The sequence below is a fragment of the Somniosus microcephalus genome, chromosome 5 (genome assembly GCF_052327205.1).
Source record: "Somniosus microcephalus isolate GS21.2 chromosome 5, FLI_Smic_1.0, whole genome shotgun sequence".
Taxonomy (NCBI): Eukaryota; Metazoa; Chordata; class Chondrichthyes; order Squaliformes; family Somniosidae; genus Somniosus; species Somniosus microcephalus.
The window spans coordinates 289644767-289671571 of record NC_140991.1 but is presented as its reverse complement, the minus strand read 5'-3'; positions in this window follow the sequence as shown (position 1 = coordinate 289671571).

Sequence of the window (26805 nt, the reverse complement as noted above, 5' to 3'; positions counted from 1 at the left end):
TTCAAATCTAAGTTAAGTGTTTAGTGTTAATTTCTGCCAGTCAACCTCTCTGGCACTGAAAATTAACTATTACAAGTGTGCAGTCTCATCCCTTCAGGTTTTGTTGGAGATTTTAGAAATGTCAAATTTAAAATTTGATTTTTTTCACTTTTCCTTTCTGTCTCTTTTTTTCTCTCTCTGTTAATCTAATCTTTCTTTCTGTCTCTCTATTTCTCTTTCTGATTTTACATTGAATTTACACGTCCTTCTCAGTCCTTGCACTGTTAATTCCACAATCCTTCCATCTGATCGGTTAAGGAGACACAAAGTTGCTTGGCCTGTTCACTCAGGTCCCAGATGCCCGGTTTCCCTCGCTGTGACGTTATCAGCTCGCACTTTCAGCAACTTGTCACATAAATTTTTTAAAAAATCTACACGTGCAAGGCCAAGTCTAACTAACGGCAGTCGCGGTTAGATGCCCCGCCACAGCAAGTTAATGCTCAGAGAAAATTTACAGAAGAAATCCAGTTATTTCCTGCTGATTTATTTTCTGACCTTGAGATAATCTGGAGTGGCTGGTGAGATAATGAGAAGAGGAGGAGCCAAGCCGCTACCAATATGAACAAATCTCCAGCAATAATAAATCTTTGATCAACTTCAGGAAGTATTTAGACTACTTCCCAACAGGGAGTATATGAGCAGTGGCCTCAAAGGGTTATGCCAGGATAACAGATAAGTGCCCCAGACCCCAGACCAGCCATGCGCAAGAGCACGGGAGATCAGTTGGTTTAATATAAATATACGATCGCCCTGTGCCAAAGCACATTGAATGAAAAAAATGGATAACAATTAAACAATATTAGGAGTGAATTTTCCCCCAAAACAAAGTTGATATTTCACAGTCACCCATTGAGGCTCCTGGATTCACAATGCTATAGAGGAGCCATCATTAGATCAACTTAATTGTGTTTACAGAAGCAAATTGACTGCTGTGTGATATAAAGTCAGACAATGCTGGAATTACACAGCAGGTCTACCAGTTCCTGTAAAGAGAAATAAAATGGCTGAATGTTGTGGGTGCAGACTCTGTCAGAACTCATTATGGGAAGTTTTATGATATTGTGGCAGAGACCACATAGGGACAATAACACAATGTATAGCCAATGTTGTTATATGTACCTAAACACAATTCACTATGTATAGCCAATGTTGTTATATGTACATACTGGGTTGGGTTATCGGTGCAGGGTCCCTTTAAGAGCGTCGGCAACGTGATGACGTCACAGCCCCTGCAACGGGGCTGAGAGCCTCAGTCTTCGTGGAGAGTGAATAAAGTAAGACACGTTTTGCCTTTGCTGCAACAGAGGTCTCAGAGCCTGTTAATTTCTATCGACCCCAACAACATGGCAATCACGGTCTGGAGTTTTACCCACTGGGAGCAGATACTAGGAATTAGGATGTGAGTTCAACAGGCCCCAAAGGGCTTCCCATCCATGGCTGGTCTTTACTGGTTGGAGGTAGGGACTATACATAGGTCTTTACTTCATGCCCACAGGCGGGAACTGAGGGGGATCAGTACCCACAGTACTATTTATACCCCTATGGCCAGGAGTGGTACTGCGTATCACTACGCCCAACAAGTAGTGCAGTCCTGTCCATAGGTTCAAAGTAGCACACATATTACATACACAACATTCCTCCCTTCCTAGCTTTACAGTCATCTCCCCATTTAACATAACGTAATAACATATATACATATATAACTTCAGGTTTACATAACAGAATAACATAGATACATAGATAACTTCATGTCAAAACAGATCACAGATTCAGTCTCTGCGGAAAACAGTTCACAGATTCAATCTCTGTGGTGTAGTCGGTTCACGTTGCTGGAGTGACTCATTCAATAGTCCTTCCATGGATTTAACAGTTTGAACTTCCGAACTGAATTGGCTCCGTTCGGAGGGACCACGTGTGTGATCTGGTAGAGGTGATAATGGTTCAGATGGGTCATCTTCTGTTTTTACTTTTCCTTTTCTGCTTCTTGGAGACTCTCTGGGCTCCATTGTCAGCTGCCACAGCTGCCAGCTGCATGCGCAGTTCCTCCTTCTCTTCCTCCTGTTTCCGTCGTAGAGCCAGCTTCTCCCGATGTTCCGTAGACTTTTGGTGCTCCTCCATGATTTCTGCACTTTGGGAGTCGAAGTTACAAGCTGGGCAGGACAGGACATCGTAATATTCGGTGTCGTCCTGAGCTAGACCAGTGAGAGGGTCGTCTATTTCCTCCATACCCAGCTGGACGTTAGCCAGCTCTTGTTCCAAATCCAGACATCTTTCCTGAAGAGACTTCTTCATGTGTACCTCTGCATCCAGCTTTTTCTGGGCTTCCAGCAAGTCGTTTACTAGTGACCTCATTTGTGATTTTAATACTTCAACTTCCTTTGGAGATTGATTGATCGGACTATGCAATCCCTCTACCGGAGCAGCTGTTTCAGCGGTCTGTTGTTCTACGTTGACGTGAGTCAGCGTACTTTTGGCATCCAAGGGCTGCTCTGTTGCAGTCATCTCAGTCTGTGTTGCCACCTCAGCTCTTCCAATAACCTTTGAGAGCTCCGAACCCCTTTCGTTTGAATATTGAAGTTCATGTTCAAGTTTTTCCCATTTCAGAGTCCTGTCCTTCAGCATATGCAGGAGTTGGCTGACCGTTAACTCCTCTGACATCAGACGTTTTGTGTGCTCCTGCTCCATTTTCTCCATCAGCTGCTTCTGTTGTCTTTCCAGATTCTCCAACTCTATATCAAAGAACTCTTTCGTTGCATTCAACTCTTGCTCAAAACGGCGAAGCATTTGTTCTAATTGCTGTTGTAGTTTGAAATGGAGTTGAGTTCGAGCCCGGTGTCCCTCAGAAATGGGCACATCAGTAGACTTGCCAGACTCAGAATCCACAGTTAAACTATGTTGTTGTTGCTCAGTGGAATTCTGTGCTGAAACTTTGTCTTTTGCACCTGAGTTGGGCTTACTATCATCCGTTCCAGAGTCTGGGCCGACTATCTTCACCGAGTTCTCACTCGTTATTGTTTGTAGGAAATGCCAGTCCATATTCATTTTCCTAATCCACTCCCGTCCTAGTAGTGGAGGACCTCCTTCAGATATCACATATAAGTCCATTATTTGACTGTCTTCGCCCTTGTGGACCACTGCAACCTCTATTTTCCCGATGGGGTACACTCTTTGCCCCGTGTATGTTTTCAATATAATCCCCATATCCTGTAGGGGAATATGTTGGAATAGCTTTCCGTAATCTTTCTTATTTATGACCGTCAATGCCGATCCAGTGTCCAATTCCAGTTTTACTTGGACTCCTTCTATCTGAAGAGTGACCCAAATTGTCTGGAGGTCTGCACCCTTACCAGCGTTGAGTACTCTTAAGCTAGCCAGTTCATTACAGCTTAAGCTAGCCAGTTCATTACTGCTAGCATCTGAATCGGACTCCTGTTCGGTCACCTTGTGTACCTTTGCGTATTTTCCTTGCGGTGACTTCTTGTTGCTGGTCTTCTTCCCTGACCTGCATACTCTAGCTATATGTCCAAGCCTACCACAAGTTCTACATTCTTGGTTTTTAAACCAACACTGGTTCTGATCATGCGTTGTCTTTCCACAACGATAACATTTGCCAGAACGCACACCCAATTTGTGTGCACTGAGCTCCGGTGACCGTAGCTGCATTACTGCCGTGCCTCTCGCTGCGGCTTCGTGTGCTGCTGCCATAGTGACCGCCTTCTCAAGCGTCAGCTCATTCTCCTCGAGCAGTCGCTTTTGTGTATCCTGTTTAAATAAACCACACACAAATTTGTCTCGAAGTGCCTCTGTCAGTCCCGTTCCAAACTGGCAATATTTCGCTAATTTACGCAATTCCAGCAAATAATCAGCATTGCTTTCATGCTGTAGCTGCCTTCTGTCATAAAATTTAAATCGTTCCGCTAGCATCAGCGGCGTGGGGTTTAGATGATCTTTCAGGACAGTAACAATCTCATCGAACGTCTTATCCGCCGGTTCATCTGGTGATAACAGGTGTTTCAATTGCCCGTATGTCTTCGCACCCATTAAATTTAATAATGTTAGTGCTTTATCAGCCTCACGAATTTTATTGGCCTTACAATAATTTTTAACTCGTTCAACATATATGGCCCAATCTTCGATGTCACTATCAAAGTTGCTAATATTCCCGTGTTTAGGCATTGTAGTACTTTATCAGATTTGCAATTTCTCAGATTTTTTTTTTTACTGTTATCCAAGATGGCGGCTTCCCGCTCTTGCTGTCGTCCTCCGCCCACAAAATGGCGGTTTTCCCGCTTCTGCCTTCTTCCCCAGCGGTTTTCCCGCGAAAAATGGCGGCTTTCCCGCGCTTCTCGCTCTCCCCGCCCACTTCAATGGCGGTTTTCCCGCGCTTCTCATCGCTGACTTTCAGCCCGACTGCGGCTCTTATCTCCTGTGCGATCGCTGGTGCGCCGCCCGCCCGAAACGGTTCTCAGCCCTTATCACCGGTGCGATCGCTGGCCCGCTAAGCGCCTCCCGCTTGAAGCGGCTCCCGGCCTCTGGCTCACCCGCTCGGCGGCTCTTGCTCGCTCCCTCCCGGGCTCTGGCTTACCCGCTCGCGCCCTCCCGGGCTCTGGCTTACCCACGAGGTTATGGAGGCTTCAGGGTCCTAATGCCTGTCGCTTCCAGTCGCTGGAAGCTGTCAGGATTTCTGCTGCCCTTCAGTTTTCAGTGGGGTGTTGAGGATTGGAACCTCTCTTCAACGTCCTGTCTTTGGACGAAGCCGCTGTGGAATAACTGCCGCAGGGTTCGAACCGACTCGTCGCCAGTGTTAAGTATGTGTATTGTATTGAACAATTAACACAAAGACTTAAACGTATAACTCAAACAGGTCTTTACTGGTTGGAGGTAGGGACTATACATAGGTCTTTACTTCATGCCCACAGGTGGGAACTGAGGGGGATCAGTACCCACAGTACTATTTATACCCCTATGGCCAGGAGTGGTACTGCGTATCACTACGCCCAACAAGTAGTGCAGTCCTGTCCATAGGTTCAAAGTAGCACACATATTACATACACAACAAGTTCAACAGGCCCCAAAGGGCTTCCCATCCATGGCTGGTCTTGATGACCTCTGCACCCTAATCCCTGATATGTGCTGCCAACAGATGAGGTCCGCACTGGGAGAGTGCATTCATTAGATTAACTCTATTCTGCTAATTGTCCTTTTCTCTTTTCATATGCAAATGGTCCTGCTGTTTGTTTCCAGCTGTTTCTGCCTTTTTAAAAAGTTTTCTTTTTCGTTTTATCTTACCCTATACAGAAGTCTGGCCATTGTCTGCAGTACTGTAACCAAAACGTTGATCCTGTCCTGGCAAACTACAGAGGCAGTAAAATGACTAATTGGCCAGGCTGTCCTGTGCTTATTAAATGTCCTTTATAAAACAGCTTGAAGCAGCATTTCAGACATTTCCTTACAGCCCCACTGCTAATGGTGGGCCAATCATCCATATTGTACTAGGCTGCTGAAGGCTTCAGATTATTCCAAGGATTTGCTCAACTTCTGAAAGTGTGCCAATGATTTTAAATCTACAGCATGGTCACTGATCCAATTTATTATCACAAAGAGTTCCAGAATTCGCCAATGCAGACCATAACTGTTGAATTTCCTTGGAGTTTCTCCCGCTTGGTTGCACTAACTTAAGAGGAAACGGGGTTTCTGACGTAACTTATGGGTGGCGGAGCGGAGTGGATCTGAGGAAATTGAGCCCCTTGAGATTTGTTTCATTGAATGTGCTGTTTATTGCCATACTGTGGATTACAGGATTCCGTCTCCCCTCAGGTGGATATAAAAGATCCCATGGCGCTGTTCGAAGAAGAGCAGGGGAGTTATCCCCGGTGTCCTAGCCAATATTTATCTCTTAACCAAAGTGACCTCACCGAGTGGTCAAGGTCAGTGAAAGCATCCCCAAATGTCATATCCTAGCAACTGTACCACTAGCCTCAGACAATCCTCAATTCACCACATCCCCATCACTCACCTACCAACAATCTCTATCAATCAGGACTCATACCTAACATTCATATACTCCACCGGACCCACACACTTAGCACTGCCGTTGTTGAATCCGTAAATCTTAAGGTATGGTGTTCTTCAATAACTAGACGGAGGCTGTAGATTAACAATCAACAGGTGTTTACTGGAGGAGGGTAGTCTAAAGACTAACAGTACAGATGCCTGCTCAAGGCTTATATACAGGTGTGGTCACTGCTGGTACTACAGTATACAGGAGCTGTAAAAGTAGTTCTCTCTTAAAGGTACATACACTACAATTCCTCCTGTTTTAGATTAACAGTACCCATAACATTCAAATAACAGTTAACACTTTAACATGCACATTTAACTGAAATAGTCCATTAATAGATTCAGTCTTTGGGGCGGCTTCCTGATCCTTTCTGGATAGCACCTTTCCTGAGTGTCTTGTTCTTGGTGCGGAGGCGATTCTGGCCCCCTGTCGTCGGTTAGTTCATCAGTTTCCGCTGCTACTGTTTCTGGGGTAGATGCTACCGGTATGTCGGGTTCATCCCCAGGTACGCGAGACATGGGGTTGACTCGTTCCTGTGACGCTAGGAACTGGTCGACGTGGCATCTCACAATGTTCTCCCCGACATCCACTGTGTACATTAATGGCCCCTGCCGTGTGCATATTGTTCCGGGTTGCCATTTCTCTGTTCGGTAGTCACGGGCCAAGACTGGTTGTCTAACATTGAAGCTCCTTGTCGGCTTCTCATTGATGTGCTGGAATTGCTTATCCTCAACATTTCTTCGCACATTTGGTCTGAGCAAATCCAGACGAGATCTCACCCTTCGGTTAAAGAACATCATGGCCGGGGTCTGGTCGGTAACTGCATGTGTCGCATTTCTGTAGGCAAACAGGAAATTGTCCACCTTATGCTGTAGTGGAATGTCATCATCGCACATGGCAGTTATTGCCTTTTTAAAGGTTTGTACGAACCTCTCAGCCAATCCATTTGTGGCTGGATGATACGGGGCGGATGTGTAATGCCTTACCCCATTACTTCTCATAAATTTCCGAAACTCTTCGGACACAAACTGTGGTCCGTTATCAGAGCAAATCTGCTCTGGCAAGCCGTTCCTGGCAAATATGGTCCGTAGGACTGCAATCATTTTCTCTGTAGTGGTGGAGGACATTTTGATCATCTCAAGCCATTTCGAGTGCGCATCCACTGCTATTAAGAACATTGAGTCCATGAATGGACCAGCAAAATCAATATGCACCCGTTGCCATGGAGAGGAGGGCCACTCCCATGGGTGTAGAGGGGCATGTGGTGGTGCATTTTGGACCTTCTGGCATCCTGAGCAGCTCTTTGTTAGGTCCTCGATTTGTTGATCGGTCCCCGGCCACCACACATAAGCCCTAGCAAGGCTTTTCATTTTCACCCCTCCCAGATGGCCTTCGTGAAGCTCATTGAGCACTCTCTCCCTTAACTTGGGTGGAATTACCACTCGGGATCCACACATCACTGTCCCCTGGCATAATGACAGCTGTTCTCTTCTGGATGAGAATGCTGGCAACAGTGAGTCGTCATGTGTTGGCCATCCCTTCACCGTCAAATCATATACCCGAGACAGTGTCGGATCATTTCGGGTCTCCTTCTCTATATCCGCGTTAGTTACTGGCAAGCGTTCAATTATCGACGAATAAAATATTTCGATAGGGTCCACTGCTGGTGCTTCCTCCACAGTAGGCAGTGGCAGGCGTGATAGCCCTTCAGCGTTTCCATGCTGTTTCGTGCCCTTATACTCTATTTCATATTGGTTCACCCCTAGAAAAAGGGACCATCTTTGTAGCCGTTGTGCAGTCATCACCGGAACGCCCTTCTTTGGATTAAAGATGGAGACAAGTGGTTGGGGGTAAGTCAGCAATGTGAACTTCTGCCCATGCAGATAGTGGTTGAATTTTTTTACTCCCCATACTAGGCTGAGGGCCTCCCTGTCAATCTGGGCTGAGGTTAGTGACTGAGACGCAAAGGCTACTGGCCTCTCCAGCCCGTCTGGGAATTTGTGCGACAGCACCGCTCCAATACCATAGGGTGATGCATCACACGCCAACCAAATTGGTAGTGCTGGGTTGAAATGGGCCAACACCTCTTTTGATGTGATCAATTCTTTGCACTTCTGGAAAGCTCGTTTACATTCGTCATTCCACTTCCATGGTACCCCCTGTTGCAGTAGGGTGTTCAGTGGGTGCAATACCGCAGACAAATTTGGTAAGAACTTATGGTAGTAGTTCACCAGCCCGAGGAACGACCTCAGTTGTGACACATTTTCCGGTGCTGGAGCCTTGACTACTGCCTCAATCTTTTCAGGGGACTTATGTAACCCCTCTTCATCAATAACGTGGCCACAATACGAGATCTGCTTCTGGAAAAACTTGCACTTGTGGCGATTAGCTCGTAGCCCATATTCCTTCAATCTAGTGAGCACCTTCTCCAGGTTGGCGAGGTGATCACTCTCATTTTCGCCCGTGACCAGGATGTCGTCCAAATAACACTGGGTCCCTGAAATCCCTTGCAGGACTTGATCCATTGCCCTTTGCCAAATAGCCGGAGCCGATGCTACTCCGAACACCAGCCGGTTGTATTGATAGAGACCTTTATGAGTGTTGATCGTGAGGTATTGTTTTGAGGCTTCTTCTACCTCCATTTGCAGGTACGCCTGGGCCAGATCAATCTTAGTGAAGCGTTTACCTCCAGATAGCGAGGCAAAAATATCTTCAATCCGTGGAAGCGGATATTGTACCGTGTGAAGGACTGGGTTCACTGTCACCTTAAAATCCCCACAGATGCGGACCTTCATTGGTTCCCCAGGCGTATTACTCAACGACCTCTTCATTACAGGAACGATGGGTGTAGCCCACTCACTCCAGTCCACTTTGGACAGTACTTCTGAACATTCCAAACCTTCCAGCTCTGCTTCGACGGCTGGTCAGATCGCATAAGGCCTTAGAAATCTTTGGGCTTGCATTTTCCTCTATTTTAATCGTCGCTGTTATGCCTTTTAGTGTTCCGAGTCCCTCCTGGAACACTTCTTGTGCGTCAGTGAGCATTTTTGACAGTCGTCCAGGTGTGACGTCGTCATCCTTTTTGGCCTCAACCTTCAGTGCCTGTATGGAATGCCAATCTAATTGTATCTTCCAGATCCATTCACGTCCTAGTAGTGGTGGTCCTCCATCTGGCAATACATACAGGTCCATTTTTGGTATTTCCTGGCCTATGTATATCACGTTCACCCTTATTTTTCCTTTGGGGTAGACTTTTTGCCCCGTGTATGTCTTTAAGACAATCTCTGTAGCTTTCAAGGGTATATGTGAGAATAGCCGCTTGTAGTCCCTTCGGTTTATGACTGTTAGGGCTGATCCTGTGTCCAATTCCATTTTCACTTGGACTCCATCTATCTTGAGCGTGACCCAGATAGTCTGGTGATCCTCCATTTTGATTACATTATGTAGTTTCAGACAACCCAGCTCCTTGCTTCCGGAGTGTGTATCACTTTTCTGTTTGTCTGAACTACTGTCCATCACCTTATGTACCTTTTGTACTTCTCCTGTGGAGATTTCTTGCTGCTGGTTTTCTTCCCTGACCTGCAGACTCTTGCTATGTGTCCTGCTTTTCCACACTGTCTGCACATTTGGTCTTTGAACCAACAATCCTTCTGGTCGTGTGTTATTCTGCTGCAGCGATAACACTTCCCTGCTCCATATGACATTTCATTGGTGCCATATTCGTGCGGTCTCCATTGTATCTCTGCAGCGCCCCGTGCAGCTGCTTCGTGTGATACTGCCATGCTGAAAGCCTTGTCCAGCGTAAGATCCTTTTCTGATAGAAGCCGTTTCTGGGTTCCTTCACTTTGAAGCCCACACACAAACTTGTCCCTTAACGTATCTGCTAGTCCCATTCCAAACTGGCAGTGTTTCGATAGCTTGCGGAGTTCCGTTAAATACTCAGCATTACTTTCATCTTTCTGCTGGTTCCTTTTGTGGAACTTAAATCTTTCTGCTATCAACAGCGGTGTGGGGTTTAAGTGGTCCCGTAGGATTTCCACTATGCTTTTGAAATCCTTATCCACTGGCTTCTCTGGGGTTATTAGGTTTCGCAGTAAGCCATACGTTTTTGCACCCATGGAATTCAACAAAACCAGTGCTTTCCTGGCATCTGGCACTTCATTCGCCTTGCAGTACACCTCAATGCGTTCCACATATGTCGCCCAATCTTCGACTTCATTCTCGAACACAGTGACACTGCCACTCTTCGGCATCCCTGGGTGTGGTTAGACTTTCTAAAATGGCGTCTCCCGCGCTCTCCCTTCTTCTCCGCTGGCTCAAAATGGTGTCTCCCGCGCTTTCCTTTCTTCCCGCGCTCGCCCTTCTTCTCCGCTGCGGCTTCAAAAATGGCATCTCCCGCGCTCTCCCTTCTTCTCCGCGGCTCAAATGGTGCACTCTCCCTTCTTCTCCGTGGCTCAAATGGCATCTCCCGCGCTCCCTTTCTTTCCCCGCGGATGCTGCTCAGCACTTGAGCCCTGGCTGCGCTCTGCGCGTTCTCCTGTGTGCCTCTCTCGTTGCCGCCGCTCGGTCCTGAACCCCAGCTGTGCTTTACCCTCTCTCTCTTTTTGTTTTCCGTCGACGCCGCTCGGTCTTCAACCCCCGGCTGCGCCCTGTGCGCTCTACCCTCTCTCTTACCCCATCGATGCTGCTCAGCCTTTTCTGTGCCGTCGGTCGGCTCCAGCCGCCGCTGTCCGGGCAGGGTCTGCGCTGTACCTGTTGCCAGTCTGTTGCTGGATCGTCGTGGCTGGAGAACCAAGCCCAGCTCTCAACAGCCTCCCCTGCGATGTTCACTCTCTCTGCCGGATGACTGGGCGGTTGCTCGTGGTCGACACCCGTGCTTCTGGCCTCGACTTTCTTCCACCGTCCTCCCGGATCGAATCCTTGGAAGGAAATGCAGAGTTGCAGGTAGATTCGAATCAACCTCGTCGCCACTGTTGAATCCGTAAATCTTAAGGTATGGTGTTCTTCAATAACTAGACGGAGGCTGTAGATTAACAATCAACAGGTGTTTACTGGAGGAGGGTAGTCTAAAGACTAACAGTACAGATGCCTGCTCAAGTCTTATATACAGGTGTGGTCACTGCCGGTACTACAGTATACAGGAGCTGTAAAAGTAGTTCTCTCTTAAAGGTACATACACTACAGCCGCAAGCCTCACACCCACATCTCACAGCTTGCACACACTGCCAGCTATTCAACCATGACAGACACATCACACAGACAGATTGCACAACACTCATTGACACACTTCCCTTTCTCTTGCAGGACAAGGTGGCGCACAAACGGAGGCAGCAGGAGCTAACCGGAGGAGGACAGGTATACCTGCCTAACCTAACCCCCGTGGAGGAGATGGTGCTGGACATTTTTGGAACAGTCATGGCTGAGCTTGTGGCCATCGGCGGGGCTGAATCTATTGAAGATGTTGGTATTCTCATGCCTAATCCTCCATCGCACATCCCACTTCCTCCTCTTCCCTCAATCTCTCTGACTCACAAGCTGCCGATGGTGTAAGCACGCACGTCTTATTTCCACCCCACCTCCCCTCACCCTTGTGCCTTTCTCCTTTCATGTATCCAAGAAGTGCAACCCTGCCACTTCTGCCATGAATCGCGCCGAACACCATCTTGGTGAAGGCATTAGCGTGCGCAAAGCTAATGTCTGCTGGACGTATGCAGAGCAGGCAGATCATGACGTCAATCAGCGTGCAATGCTGATTTGATGCCAGCGCTGCCACTTTGGAGCTCCACACTCCAAACGACACCCTCCCTTAAGCTCGCACAACTGAACATGCATTAATCAGCAGGAAGGACCCCCACCAGCGCTATTTAAATGGATCATCAACTATTTACAGGCTAGTTGCTGGTTGATTTCTTTTGGCTGTTGTTACAATTCTACAAGTGTTTGGTGCTTTCCATAGTTGTTTCAAGTTGCAAAAGTCTACAGGGAGTGGGGTGGCAAGTGCTGAAGGAAATTTTGCTGACTTCAAGGCTTCTGCACGAATTGGTTGCTGCCAGACATGGGTGCACTAGTCGGCCTTCCCCTGGGAATGGAGCATGACTGGGAGAATGAGCAGAGGCCACGCAGAGCAGGACAAGCTGCTAGAAGAGGGAGGAGGAGGGGGACAAGGGCTCTCAGCAGAAGGCCTTATCCACCCAGGGTGTTTATGGAGCAATTCTGCTACCTGAACCTCAGCAAGGAACAATGTGTAAGACGTTTGCATTTCAATAAGGAGGTCGTCACTGAAATCTGCCAACTGCTGCAGCCGCAACTCCAACCTCAGAGCAGGTCAAGGCCTGCATTGCCAGTGGCTGTGAAGGTGACCGTGGCGATGAATGTTTATGCGTGTGGCTCATACTAGGCTGGAGCTGGAGTTATTAGCAACATCTTGCATTTCCCATCCACTGTTGCATAAGGGAGATCACTAACGCTATTTATTCAAAGTTTGGATTAAAGATGGAGACAAGTGGTTGGTGGTCAGTCAGCAAGGTGAACTTCTGCCCGTGCAGATAGTGATTGAACTTTTTCACTCCCCACACTAGGCTGAGGGCCTCCCTGTCAATCTGGGCGTAGTTATGCTCGGCTGAGGTTAGTGACCGAGACGCAAAGGCTACTGGCCTCTCCGAGCCGTCCGGGAAATTGTGCGACAGCACCATTCCAATGCCACAGGGTGATGCATCACACGCCAACCGAATTGGTAGTGCTGGGTTGAAATGAGCCAACACCTCTTTTGATGTGATCAATGCTTTGCTCTTCTGGAAAGCTCGTTTACATTCGTCACTCCACTTCCATGGTACCCCCGTTTGCAGTAGGGTGTTCAGTGGGTGTAGTACGGTAGACAAATTTGGCAAGAACTTATGGTAGTAGTTCACCAGCCCGAGGAACGACCTCAGTTGTGACACATTTTCCGGTGCTGGAGCCTTGACTACTGCCTCAATCTTTTCAGGGGACTTATGTAACCCCTCTTTATCAATAACGTGGCCACAATACGAGATCTGCTTCTGGAAAAACTCGCATTTGTGGCGATTAGCTCGGAGCCCATATTCCTTCAATCTAGTGAGCACCTGCTCCAGGTTGGCGAGGTGATCACTGTCATTTTCGCCCGTGACCAGGATGTCATCCAAATAACACTGGGTCCCTGGAATCCGTTGCAGGACTTTTCCCATTGCCCTTTGCCAAATAGCCGGAGCTGATGCTACCCCGAACACCAGCCGGTTGTATTGGTAGAGACCTTTATGAGTGTTGATCGTGAGGTACTCTTTCGAGGCTTCTTCTACCTCCATTTGCAGGTACGCCTGTGCCAGATCAATCTTAGTGAAGCGTTTCCCTCCAGATAGCGAGGTGAAAATATCTTCAATCCGCGGAAGTGGATATTGTACAGTGTGAAGGACTGGGTTCACTGTCACCTTAAAGTCCCCACAGATGCGAACCTTCTTTGGTTCCCCAGGCATATTACTCAATGTCCTCTTCATTACAGGAACGATGGGTGTAGCCCACTCGCTCCAGTCCACTTTGGACAGTACTCCTGAACGTTCCAAACCTTCCAGCTCTGCTTCGGCGGCTGGGCGGATCGCATAAGGTACCGGTCTGGCCTTAAAAAACTTTGGCCTTGCATTTTCCTCTATTTTGATCATCGCTGTTATGCCTTTTAGTGTTCCGAGTCCCTGCTGGAACACTTCTTGTGCGTCAGTTAGCATTTTTGACAGTCGTCCAGGTGTGATGTCGTCATCCTTTTTGGCATCTACAGTCAGTGCTTGTATGGAATGCCAATCTAGCTGTATCTTCTGGATCCTTTCACATCCTAGTAGTGGTGGTCCTCCATCTGGCAATAAATATAGGTCCATTTTTGGTGTTTCCTTGCCGTTATATATAATGTTCACCCTTATTTTTCCTTTGGGGTAGACTTTTTGCCCCGTGTACGTCTTCAAGATAATCTTTGTATCTCTCAAGGGTATATGTGAGAATAGCCGCTTGTAGTCCCTTCGGTTTATGACTGTTAAGGCTGATCCTATGTCCAATTCCATTTTCACTTGGACTCCTGCTATCTTGAGCGTGACCCAGATAGTTTGGTGATCCTCCGTTTTGAACACATTATGTAGTTTCAGACAACCCAGCTCCTTGCTTGTCTGTATCACTTTTCTGTTCATCTGAACTACTCTCCGTCACCTTATGTACCTTCTTGTCCTTCTCCTGTGGAGATTTCTTGCTGCTGGTTTTCTTTCCCGACCTGCAGACTCTTGCTATGTGTCCTACTTTTCCACACTGTCTGCACACTTTGTCCTTGAACCAGCAATCATTATGGTCGTGTGTTGTTCTGCCGCAGCGATCGCACTTCACTGTTCCGTATGACATTTCATTGGTGCCATATTCTTGCGGTCTCCATTGTATCTCTGCCGCGCCCCGTGCTGCTGCTTCATGTGATACTGCAATGCTGAAAGCCTTGTCCAGCGTAAGATCCTTTTCTGATAGAAGCCGTTTCTGGGTTCCTTCACTTTGAAGCCCACACACAAACTTGTCCCTTAAAGTATCTGCTAGTTCCGTTCCAAACTGGCAGTGTTTCGATAGCTTGCGCAGTTCTGTTAAATACTCAGCATTACTTTCATCTTTATGCTGGTTCCTTTTGTGAAACTTAAATCTTTCTGCTATCAGCAGCGGTGTGGGGTTTAAGTGGTCCTGTAGGATTGACACTATGTTTTCAAAATCCTTTTCTACTGGCTTCTCTGGGGTTACTAGGTTTCGTAGTAAGCCATATGTTTTTGCACCCATTGAATTCAACAATACCAGTGCTTTCTTGTCATCTGGCACTTCATTCGCCTTGCAGTATACTTCTATGCATTCGACATATGTCGTCCAATCTTCGACTTCATTGTCGAACGCTGTAATACTGCCACTCTTTGGCATTTTTGGGTGTGGTTAGACTGGCTTAAAATGGCATCTCCCGCTCTTTCCTTTCTTCCCCGCTGCGGCTTAAAATAGTGTCTCCCGCGCTGCTGCCAACGCCGCTCTCGGCGGTCCTCTATGCAAATGGCGACGCCCTGTAGGTTTCGTGCGCTGCTCCTGCGCTGCTGCCAATGCCGCTCTCTGCAGTCATCGTGGCAATGCAGCGCCTCGCGTTTTCCTGCGCGCCTCTCTCCCCCATTGACGCTGCTCAGCCCTTGAACACTGGCTGTGCTCTGCGCGTTTTCCTGTGCGCCTCTCTCCCCCGTTGATGCTGCTCGGCCCTTGAACACCGGCTGCGCTCTGCTCTCTCTTGCCTCTCTCCCCCGTTGACGCCGCTCGGTCCTGAACACCGGCTGCGCCTTGTGCGCTCTATCCTCTCTCTCACCCCCGTCGACGCTGCTTGGCCTTTTTCTGTGCTGCTCGGTCGGCTCTAGCCGCCGCTGTCCAGGAAGGGTCTGTGCAGTATCTGTTGCCAGCCCATTTCACTGGACCACCGTGGCTGGAAAGCCAAGCCTGGCTCTCGATAGCCTCCCCTGCGATGCTCAAATCTCCGCTGGATGACTGGGCGGTTGCCCGTGGTCGACGCCCGTGCTTCTGGACTCGACCTCCTTCCACTGTTCTCCAGGAGCGAATCCCTGGGAGGTGATGCAGAGTTGCAGGTAGGTTCGAATCTGCTCGTCGCCAATGTTAGATCCGTGTATCTTGATGTTGTGTCCTTCAATAATTAGACAACAAGACTGCAGGGAACGATTCAACAGGTGTTTACTGAATGAGGGTTACTCTAGAACTAACTGTACAGATCACTACTCAGGGTTTATATACAGGTGTGGTCACTGCCGGTACTACAGTATACAGGATTTTTAAAAAGTAGTTCTCCCCTTAAAGGTACATACATTACAGCTACCATTTTATTCTATCTTGCCAGAGACAAGCAGGTGGAGCGAGCACGAGGTTTGCTAGGATTGCAGGCATCCCCATGGTTCACGGTGCCATTGAATGCACGCACATCGCTTTGTGGGCACCGCTTGTCATCTCTGCCATGTACTGGAACTGAAAGGGATTCCACTCCCTCAACATGCAGCTGGTATGTAACCATAGGCAACGCATCATGCAGGTCAATGCCCGGTATCCTGGCAACAGTCATAGTGCCTTCATTCTGCGGCAGTCCGCTGTGCCAGCTGCATTTCAGCCACCAGGCAAACCAAAGGGCGGCTACTGGGCAACAAGGGCTATCTGCTAATGGCATGGCTCATGACTCTGCTTCCCAATCCATGAACACGTGCGCAGCACACATACATGAGAGTCATGCTGCCACAGGAAATGGGATAGAGCAGACCATTGGCGTGCTGAAACAACACTTCCACTGCCTGGACTGCTCTGAAGGAGCCCTGCAGTATTCGGCTGAGCCAATCTCACGATTCATGGTGGTCTGCTGCATGCTGCACAACCTCGCCATCATGAGAGGACAGCCTTTGCCACCAGCTATCAGGCGAGCAGCTAAGGAGCAGGAGGAGGAGGGGGTGGTGGACGAAGAGGAAGAGGAGGAAGAGGAAGGGAGGCAGCAACCTAGACAGCCCCTTTCTGCCTGAGCTGTATGTGAAGAACTGATTTGAGTGAGATACCAGTAACTGCAATTCCCCATTCACCAACAGTCCCACACTCCTTACCTTCCCTCTGTCACTGACTAGCACATTGTTGTCTTGGCCACAATGCAAAAATAAACGCCACCACAAAATAAACATTCGAAAACAAATTTATAAATGAAATCCGGCCATATTGCATACAAATGTAAACTAATCACCCTGTGCATTCCCTTAGTGCCTGTCTTCTGTGTGCCTTTGCCTGTCCTAGTGCTCCTACGCAGTGCTACCCCAGTGGCTGCAGCATGGGTGGTGGAAGCCTGCTGACTTTCAGTGGAGGAGACTGCAGATGGCCTTGGAGGACGACCTCGAACAGCTCTGGGCCTAGACGGCCAGCTTCAGGCTGCACCATCTCGGCATGGGCGGCAGCAGTCTGGGTTGGCTGGCTGACAGGCAACAACAATGTTACTGGTGAGTGGCAGGGGTGTGAGCATGAATGCTGTCATTCTGAGAGAGGACAACAGATTTGTGCTCCACGGAGCCACTGCCACACCTCTGGGGTGGCGTTTTGGCAATCCTGGTAATCTGTTGATGGAAAGATTGCTGGGCTGCTGTGACACCCTGCAAGCCCCTTTGAACACTGGTATCAGCAACCTTGATGGCAGCAGTCTGTGCTTGCAGGGCAGCAAGCTGGGCCTGCATGACTTCAGTCTGAGCTTCCACTTCAGCACTCAGACTTCTGGTGCAAACTGCTTGTGCTGTAATGGAAACTGAGACATCGGCCTTCAGACGCTATATCATGGTTGGGTCCACAAGTGTGTTTATGGAGTTGGTCACCACATCCATGCTGGAAAGGATGGGCTCCAAGCTCAGCGTGAAGCCCTGTGCCAAGTTGGTGTCGGACTCCTCCATGCTCCTTGGCATTGAACGCAGGTTTTCTGGCAGGCTTCCCAGTGCACCAAGCATTTTGTTGTGTATATCCATTAGCCTTCTTCTGTAGCCTGCCCAATCGACGTCCTCATCTGAGTCCTCTGCAGCAGAACTCGTGTGCCACCTCGCCCTTCGGCGAGCTGGCACCTGGGTTATCCTTGCCCCCCTGCCCTGGCTGGAGCCCACTAGTGCCCAGTGTCTCACCACGTGCAAATCCCACCTCTAATCTATCCTCTGTGAAACATACAATGTCAGTATCTGAGCTGGTAGCTGTGAATGTGAAATCAAGTGATGGTGTGGCTTCATGATCATTCTCTTCATGCCATTCTGGTCCCCAAATGGCATCCCTAGCGCCCAAATAACAGTCATTACTGTGCCCAATTTTGCACCCGAAGACTATTCAATGTAACACCAACACCTTCTGAAAAGAACTTGCATCAACATCAGCATCAAGAGAAGAATTGCCTCATGTTATTGTGTAATTACCAATCCAGTACTCATGTTCCTTAACTTGGCACAGTGAGAGCTGATAGCCCAATGATGAGCGGAATCTCTGATCATTATAACGCATGCTAATACATCCACTGCTGGGAAGCACAAAACTTTAAGGAAAGATGCTTTTATATAATTTCCCACCCATCGGTCATAAAGCACCATTGCTTGAAAGCAATAAAATGGTCTATTCCGATGTTTTGCTACAATCCAGATTTCGAAGATGAAGCAGTTGATTTGCTGACAGTGACAAGTAGAGTCAAGCTTCTTGAGTGTCTGCACTCTTCCCTCAGGCACCTTCACTCCAATGCCGATCATATATAATTACTCAGTCAAGAAGCTGAGTGTAACTGAAGAGAGCTTCAAAACCTTGTAGAGTTGGGAGAGTAAGATTATGGTCATTCTTTTTCAACAGAGTTATTGACTTGTTTGATTTTCACTGCTGAATTGAACAGACCATTTGTCTGCCCCCTATCCAACTCTGCTTATATCTGTCACTTGGTGAATCCTTGTCTTTCAGGTGCGGAGTTAATCAGAAGAGGATGATGTCATCCACAAAGTGATGAAACCAACAGGTCACTGACCAAGATGAAAAACAGGATAGATTGGGACCGTACTGTAGTGTATGTGCCTTTAAGGCAGAACTACTTTTACAGCTCCTGTGTACTGTAGTACCGGCAGTGACCACACCGGTATATAAGCTTTGCGCATGCCTCTGTACCCCCAGTCTAGAGATTACCCTCCTCCAGTAAAGACCTGTTATTTGTTAATGTACAGCATCCATGTGATTATTTAATAATAGCATATCCACTGAACCACAGATCCAAAAGTGGCGATGAGTGTCGATTCGAATCTACCTGCAACATAAAAAAAAAAATAGTCAAGGCCAGGAACACGGGCCCCTATGGAACAGGGAAGTGCTATCGCTGCGGCAGAACAACACATGACCAGAAAGATTGTTGTTTCAAGGACCAAGTGTGCAGACAGCGTGGGAAAGCAGGACACATAGCAAGAGCCCGCAGGTCTAGGAAGAAAACCAACAGTAAGAAATCTCCACAGGAGAAGTACAAAAAGGTACACCAGGTGATGGACAGTGGTTCAGACAAACAGAAAAGTGACACAGACTCCGGAAGCAAGGAGCTGGGTTGTCTGAAACTACATAAGGTAACCGAAATGGAGGATCACCAGACTATCTGGGTTACACTCAAGATAGACGGAGTCCAAGTGGAAATGGAATTGGACACAGGGTCAGCTCTAACAGTCATAAATCAAAGGGACTACAAGCGGCTATTTTCACACATACCCTTGAAAGCTACAGAGATTGTCTTGAAGACGTATACGGGGCAAAAAGTCTACCCCAAAGGAAAAATAAGGGTGAAAGTGACATGTAAAGGCCAGGAAATACCTAAAATGGATATATATGTATTGCCAAATGGAGGACCACCACTGCTAGGATGTGAATGGATCCGAAAGATACAATTAGATTGGCATTCCATACAGGCACTGAAGGTTGAGGCCAAAAAGGATGACGACGTCACACCTGGACGACTGTCAAAAATGCTAACTGATGCAAAGGAAGTGTTCCAGGAGGGACTAGGAACACTAAAAGGAATAACAGCAACAATTAAAATAGAGGATAATGCAAGCCCAAAGTTTCTGAAGGCCAGACCAGTGCCTTATGCGATCAGACCAGCGGTTGAAGCAGAGCTGGAAGGGTTGGAACGTTCAGGAGTACTGTCCAAAGTGGACTGGAGCGAGTGGGCTACACCCATCGTTCCTGTAATGAAGAGGTTGTTGAGTAATACGCCTGGGGAACCAAAGAAGGTCCGCATCTGTGGGGATTTTAAGGTGACAGTGAACCCAGTCCTTCACACGGTGCAATATCTGCTTCCACGAATTGAGGATATTTTCGCCTCGCTATCTGGAGGTAAACGCTTCACGAAAATTGATCTAGCCCAGGCGTACTTGCAAATGGAGGTAGAAGAAGCTTCGAAACATTACCTTACAATCAACACTCATAAAGGTCTCTATCAATACAACCGGCTGGTGTTTGGAGTAGCCTCGGCTCTGGCTATCTGGCAAAGGGCGATGGATCAGGTCCTGCAAGGGATTCCAGGGACCCAGTGTTATTTGGACGACATCTTGGTCACGGGCGAAAATGACGGTGATCACCTCGCCAACTTGGAGAAAGTGCTCACCAGATTAAAGGAGTATGGGCTACGAGCTAATCGCCACAAGTGCGAGTTTTTCCAGAAACAGATCTCGTATTGTGGCCACGTCATCGATGAAGAGGGGTTACATAAGTCCCCTGACAAGATTGAGGCAGTAGTCAAGGCTCCAGCACCGGAAAATGTGTCGCAATTGAGGTCGTTCCTCGGGCTGGTAAACTACTACCACAAGTTCTTACCAAATTTGTCTACGGTATTACACCCGCTGAACACCCTACTGCAAACAGGGGTACCATGGAAGTGGGATGACGAACGTAGACGAGCTTTCCAGAAGTGTAAAGAATTGATCACATCAAAAGAGGTGTTGGCCCATTTCAACCCAGCACTACCAATTCGTTTGGCATGTGATGCATCACCCTACGGTATTGGAGCGGTGCTGTCGCACAAATTCCCAGACGGGTTGGAGAGGCCAGTAGCCTTTGCGTCTCGGTCACTAACCTCAGCTGAGCGCAACTACGCCCAGATTGACAGGGAGGCCCTCAGCCTAGTATGGGGAGTAAAAAAATTCAACCACTATCTGCATGGGCAGAAGTTCACCTTGCTGACTGACCACCAACCACTTGTCTCCATCTTTAATCCTAAGAAGGGCGTTCCAGTGATGACTGCACAGCGGTTACAAAGATGGTCCCTGTTTCTAGGGGCGAATCAACATGAAATAGAATATAAAGGCACGAAACAGCATGGGAACGCAGATGGGCTATCGCGCCTGCCACTGCCTACTGTGGAGGAAGCACCAGCAGTGGACCCTATCGAGATATTTTATTCGTCAATAATTGAATGATTGCCAGTAACAAACGCGGATATAGAGAAGGAGACCCGCAATTATCTGACGCTGTCACGGGTATATGAATTGACGGTGAGGGGATGGCCAACACATGGCGACTCACTGTTGCCAGCATTCTCATTCAGAAGAGAACAGCTGTCAGTATGCCAGGGGACAGTGATGTGTGGATCCAGAGTGGTGATTCCACCCAAGTTAAGGGAGAGAGTGCTAAATGAGCTACATGAAGGTCATCTGGGGGGAGTGAAAATGAAAAGCCTTTCTAGGGCTTATGTGTGGTGGCCGGGAATCGATCAACAAATCGAAGACCTAACTAAGAGCTGCTTAGGATGCCAGAAGGTCCAAAATGCACCACCACATGCCCCTCTACACCCATGGGAGTGGCCCTCCTCTCCATGGCAACGGGTGCATATTGATTTTGCTGGTCCATTCATGGACTCAATGTTCTTAATAGCAGTGGATGCTCATTCAAAGTGGCCTGAGGCGATAAAAATGTCTTCAACCACTACAGAGAAAACGATTGCAGTCCTATGGACCATATTTGCCAGAAACGGTTTGCCAGAGCAGATTTGCTCTGATAATGGTCCACAGTTTGTGTCCGACGAGTTCCAAAAATTCATGAAAAGGAATGGGGTAAGGCATTACACATCCGCCCCGTATCATCCAGCCACAAATGGATTGGCTGAGAGGTTCGTACAAACCTTTAAGAAGGCGATAAAGGCCATGTGCAACGATGAAATTCCACTGCAGCATAAGATGGACAATTTCTTATTAGCCTACCGAAACGCGACACATGCAGTTACCAACCAGACCCCGGCCATGATCTGCTTTAACCGAAGGTTGAGATCTCGTCTGGACTTGCTCAGACCAAATGTGTGAAGAAATGTTGAGGACAAACAATTCCAGCACATCAATGAGAAGCCTACAAGGAGCTTCAATGTAGGGCAACCAGTCTTGGCCCGTGACTATCGAACAGAGAAGTGGCAACCCGGAACGATATGTACAATGCAGGGGCCATTAATGTACACAGTGGATGTCGGGGAGAACATTGTGAGACACCACATCGATCAGATCTTAGCGTCACAGGAACGCATCAACCCCATGTCTCGAGTACCTGGGGATGAACCCGACATACCGGTAGCATCTACTTCAGACCCATTAGCAGTGGAACCCGATGAAGTACCTGATGAAAAGTGGTCAGAATTGCCTCTGCACCAAGAACAAGAACCACTGGAAAGGCGCTATCCCGAAAGGGTCAGGAAGCCGCCCCAAAGACTGAATCTATAAATGGACTTTTGTTGTTTAATGTACATGTTGAAATGTTAATTGTTATTTGAATATTAGGGGTATTACTAATCTAAAAGGGGAGGAATTATAGTGTATGTGCCTTTAAGGCAGAACTACTTTTACAGCTCCTGTATACTGTAGTACCGGCAGTGACCACACCGGTATATAAGCTTTGCGCATGCCTCTGTACTCCCAGTCTAGAGATTACCCTCCTCCAGTAAAGACCTGTTATTTGTTAATGTACAGCATCCGTGTGATTATTTAATAATAGCATATCCACTGAACCACGGATCCAACACGTACTACACAGAACAAGTTCTTATTGTAGTCCTAAGCAGTGAATTTTATCCAGTGTGCCTTGAGGTGATGACATACGTTAGCAACATATAATCATTATAGTCCTTTCTGTTGTGACCATAGTGCACCTGGTATCTGCTGCTCCAAAGTTGTATCTAGCTAAGTACCAGCTATCTAATCATTTTGGCTGCTAAACTTCCTTCATACCGTCCAAATTCGTGATGAAACAAGTCAACTTTACAGCAATCCCAACCTATTTTGGAGAATACCAAGACATTTCATTCAGCATCTCAGCTTATGTTTACAGGCTTATTGGTTTCCACTTGGCACAGTGACAATCAAAACATCAACACTAAAATATAGCTTAAAAATACCTCAGAGTCCAGCATTATCAAGAGATATTTGACTTCAATATTAGGAAAATTGGGTGCGGTGTGTAATGGGTGGCTGATCCAATACCAACAATTTCACACCCCTGCTCCGAAGTTAAAGGTTACCCCTGTTTTTTCTTGACCAGGAAGTTCCTCAACGCTGCTGCCACTCTGCTCCATAACATAGGCGGAAGTCTCAAAAATAACTTCGGCCTAGAAATTGGTTTGCCCCCGAAAACGGGAGCGGGTTGATCGCGCATCGTGGTCCCCGCGCCCGTTCAGAGGAATGCCGGCAACACACAAACTTCGTGCTCTCTGCTCATTTCCAGGATTGTAGTGTTCAGCCCAGTGCTGAATATGCTGCTGAGTGGCTGAACACTCAGCACGGGGCCCAAGTGCATGCGAGGTTAGCAGTACTTAAAGCTAGCTTGCACTACTTAAAGGCAGTCTGCACCTCTTAAAGGAGAGTTGCATTATGCCTGCAACAGCTCATTGAACTGGTTGGGGAAGACAGTGAACAACAATTAATGATGGCACAGCAGGGGAGAAAGTGTGCACCAAGGTTCTCGGATGCAGCACTGGAGGCCTTGGTGCAGGAGGTGGATAGGAGGAGAGAGGTGCTGTTTCAACAAGGGGCCAGGAGGCTCTCCAGGCAACAGTATAAATGGAAGTAGCAATGGGAGCTGATAGCCAATGTGGTGAATGGCAGCAGTGTAGCCCCAAGGAGATCGACACAGTGCAGGAACAAGTTTAATGATTCCACAGGAGTGGTCAAGGTCAGTGAATTCATCTTCAAATGCCATATCCCACCATCTGCACCACTAGCCTCACACATTGCTCAATGCACCACACCCATATTACTCACCTACCAACATTCCCTACCAAATACAACTCATACCTCACAGCCATAGCTTCACCTCACACTTACCATTGCTGCAAGCCTCACACCCACATCTCACAGCTTGCACACACTGCCAGCTATTCAACAATGACAGACACATTGCACCACACTCACTAACACACTTCCCTTTCCCGTGCAGGAAATGGTGGCTTATAACCGGTGCCAGCAGCACCTAACCGGTGGGGGACAGACGCGCCTGCATAACCTCGCCCCCATGGACTAGACGGTGCTGGCCATTCTTGGGAAGGCCACCGCTGAGCCCTTGGCCAGCAGCGGAGCTGAAAGATTACAAGATGTCAGTATCCTCATATGTAATCATCCTTCTCACATCCCACTTACCTCTTATCCCTCAATCTCTTCTGATTTACAAGCTGCACAAGGTTGTAAGCATATACCTCTTGCATTCCCCCTCCCCGCACCACAACCCTACCCTTGTGCCTTTCTCATTTCAGAGACCCAAGAAATCCAACCTGCCCAGCCACTGGTGCAAGGAGAAGAGGGAGAGGAGAGTGATGATGAAGAAGAAACACAGTCACTTGACCTGACACTCACAGCCACCAGCTCAAATACTGCCACTGCGCGAAGGTTAGAGGGTAGCTTAGAGGTGGGATCTGCACGTGGTGAGTCACTGACACAAGTGGCTGTAGCCGGGGCAGGGGGAAAGGGTAGCGCAGGTGCCAGCTCATCAGAGGGTGATGTCGCACACGAGTTCTGCTGCAGAGGACTCAGATGAGGACTTTGATGAGGCAGCCTACAGATGGACGCTGATGGGTATGCACAACAAAATGCTTGGTGCATTGGCATGCCTGCCAGAAAGTGCAATGTCAAGGAGTATGGAGGAGTCCGGCACCAACATTGCAAAAGGCTTTGTGCAGAGCTTAGAACACATCCTTCACAGCATCGAACGGGTGGGCAGATCCTTTAGCGCACTTGTGGACCCAACCATGATGCAGCATCTGATGACCGATGTCTCAGCTTCCATTGGAGCACAAGCAGAAGCCGCCCAACGTCTGGGTGCTGCAGTGGAAGCTTAGACTTCTGCCATGGAAGCTCAGACTGCTCTCATGCTTGCAGGGTGTCACAGCAGTCCAGCAATCTGTCCTCCAACAGATTACTAGGATTGCTGAGGTGCTGCCCTGGGGGAATGGTAGTGGCTCCACGGAGCAAGAACCTGCTGTCCTCTCTCAGGATGACAGTATTCATCCTTCCATCACTGCCACTCTGCCAGTGCTCTTATTGTTGCCCATCAACCAACCAGCCAAGACGGCTGCCGCTCATGCTGAGGTGCTGCTGTCCGCAGCCGGGCCTACTAGGATCAGAGTTGCTCGAAGTCGTCCTGCAAGGCCATTTGCAGTCTTGCCCACTGAAAGTCAGCAGCCTTCCACCAGCCATGCTGTAACTACTGGAGTAGCACTTCGTAGGAGCACTAGGAAAGGCAAAAGGCACATGCAGGATAGGCACTAAGGGAATGCACAAGGGTGATTAGTTGACTTTGTTATGTGATATTGGATGAATTGATGTATAAAGTTGAATTGGACTGTTTCTTTTGTGGTGGATTTTATTTCAGCATCGTGGCCAAGAGGACACTGTGATAGTCTGGAACAGAGGGAAGGTAAGCTATGGGACTATTGTTGAATGCAGCCAGAGGAGTTGATCACAGACAGCCCGGGCAGAAAAGGGCTGCCTAAGTTGCCTTCTTCTTTCCAGTTCCTCCTCTTCCGCATCCTCCTCCTCCTCCACTTCTCCCTCCTCTTCCTCCTCCTCAGTTGGTCACCACATGCCTAGTGGCAAGGGCTGTGCCCTCATGATGGTAAGGTTGTGGAACGTGCAGCAGACCATGACGAATCTTGAGACACATTCTGGTGAGTACTGCAGGGCTCCTCCAGAGTGGACCAAGCAGCGGAAGCCTTGTTTAAGCACACCAATGGTCTGCACTATCAGATTCTGTGTGGCAGCATGGCTCTCATTGTCGCCCAGTAGCCAGCTTTTGCTTTATCTCGGTGGCTCAAAGACTAAGGGAACAGAGGACTGGCACAGAATAAAAGCCCTCTCTGTGTCTCTCTCACCTTCTCACTCTTTCCTCTATCTCTCTGTCTCTCCCCTTTCTCTCTCTCCCCTTCTCTCTATCCCCTCTCCCTCCCATCTCTCTCCCTTTCTCTCTCCCCATTTCTCTCCTGCTCCTTCTCTCTATCCCGTCTCCCTCTCTGTCTCTCCTTTTCTCTCTATCTCCTTCTCTTTCTTACCGCTCTCTCCCCTTCTCTCTATCCCCCCTCTCTCTTCCCCTCTAACTCTCTCTCCCCCTCTCGCTCCCTTCTTCTCTCTCCCATTCTCTCTCTTTCTGTCCCCTTCTCTCTATTTCCCCTCTTTCCCCTTCTCTCTTTCTGTCCCCTTCTCTCTCTCTCTCTCTCCCTATCTCTCTATGTCCCTATCCTCTCTTTCCCTTTTCTCTCTTTCCCCTTCTCTGTCTCTACCTTTTTCTTTCTATCTCCCCTTCTCTGTGTCTCTCCCTGTCTCTCCCCATCTGTCTCCATTTTCTCTCACCCCTTCTCTCTCAATTTTCTCTCTCTCCCCTTTTCTCTCTCTCCGTCTCTCCCCCTCTCTCCCTTTTCTCTCTCTCTCACCTTCTCTATATCCTCTTTCTTCCCTGTCTCTCTCTATCCCCTTCACTTTCTTTCCCTCTCTCTCCTCTTTTCTCTCCCCCTCTCTATCCCCTTCTCTCTATCCCCCTCTCTCCCCTTTTCTCTCCCCCTCTCTATCCCCTTCTCTCTATCCCCCTCTCTCCCCTTTTCTCTCCCTCTCTCTATCCCCTTCTGTCTATCCCTCCTCCCTTTCTCTCTATCAACCTCTCCCTTTCTCTCCCCC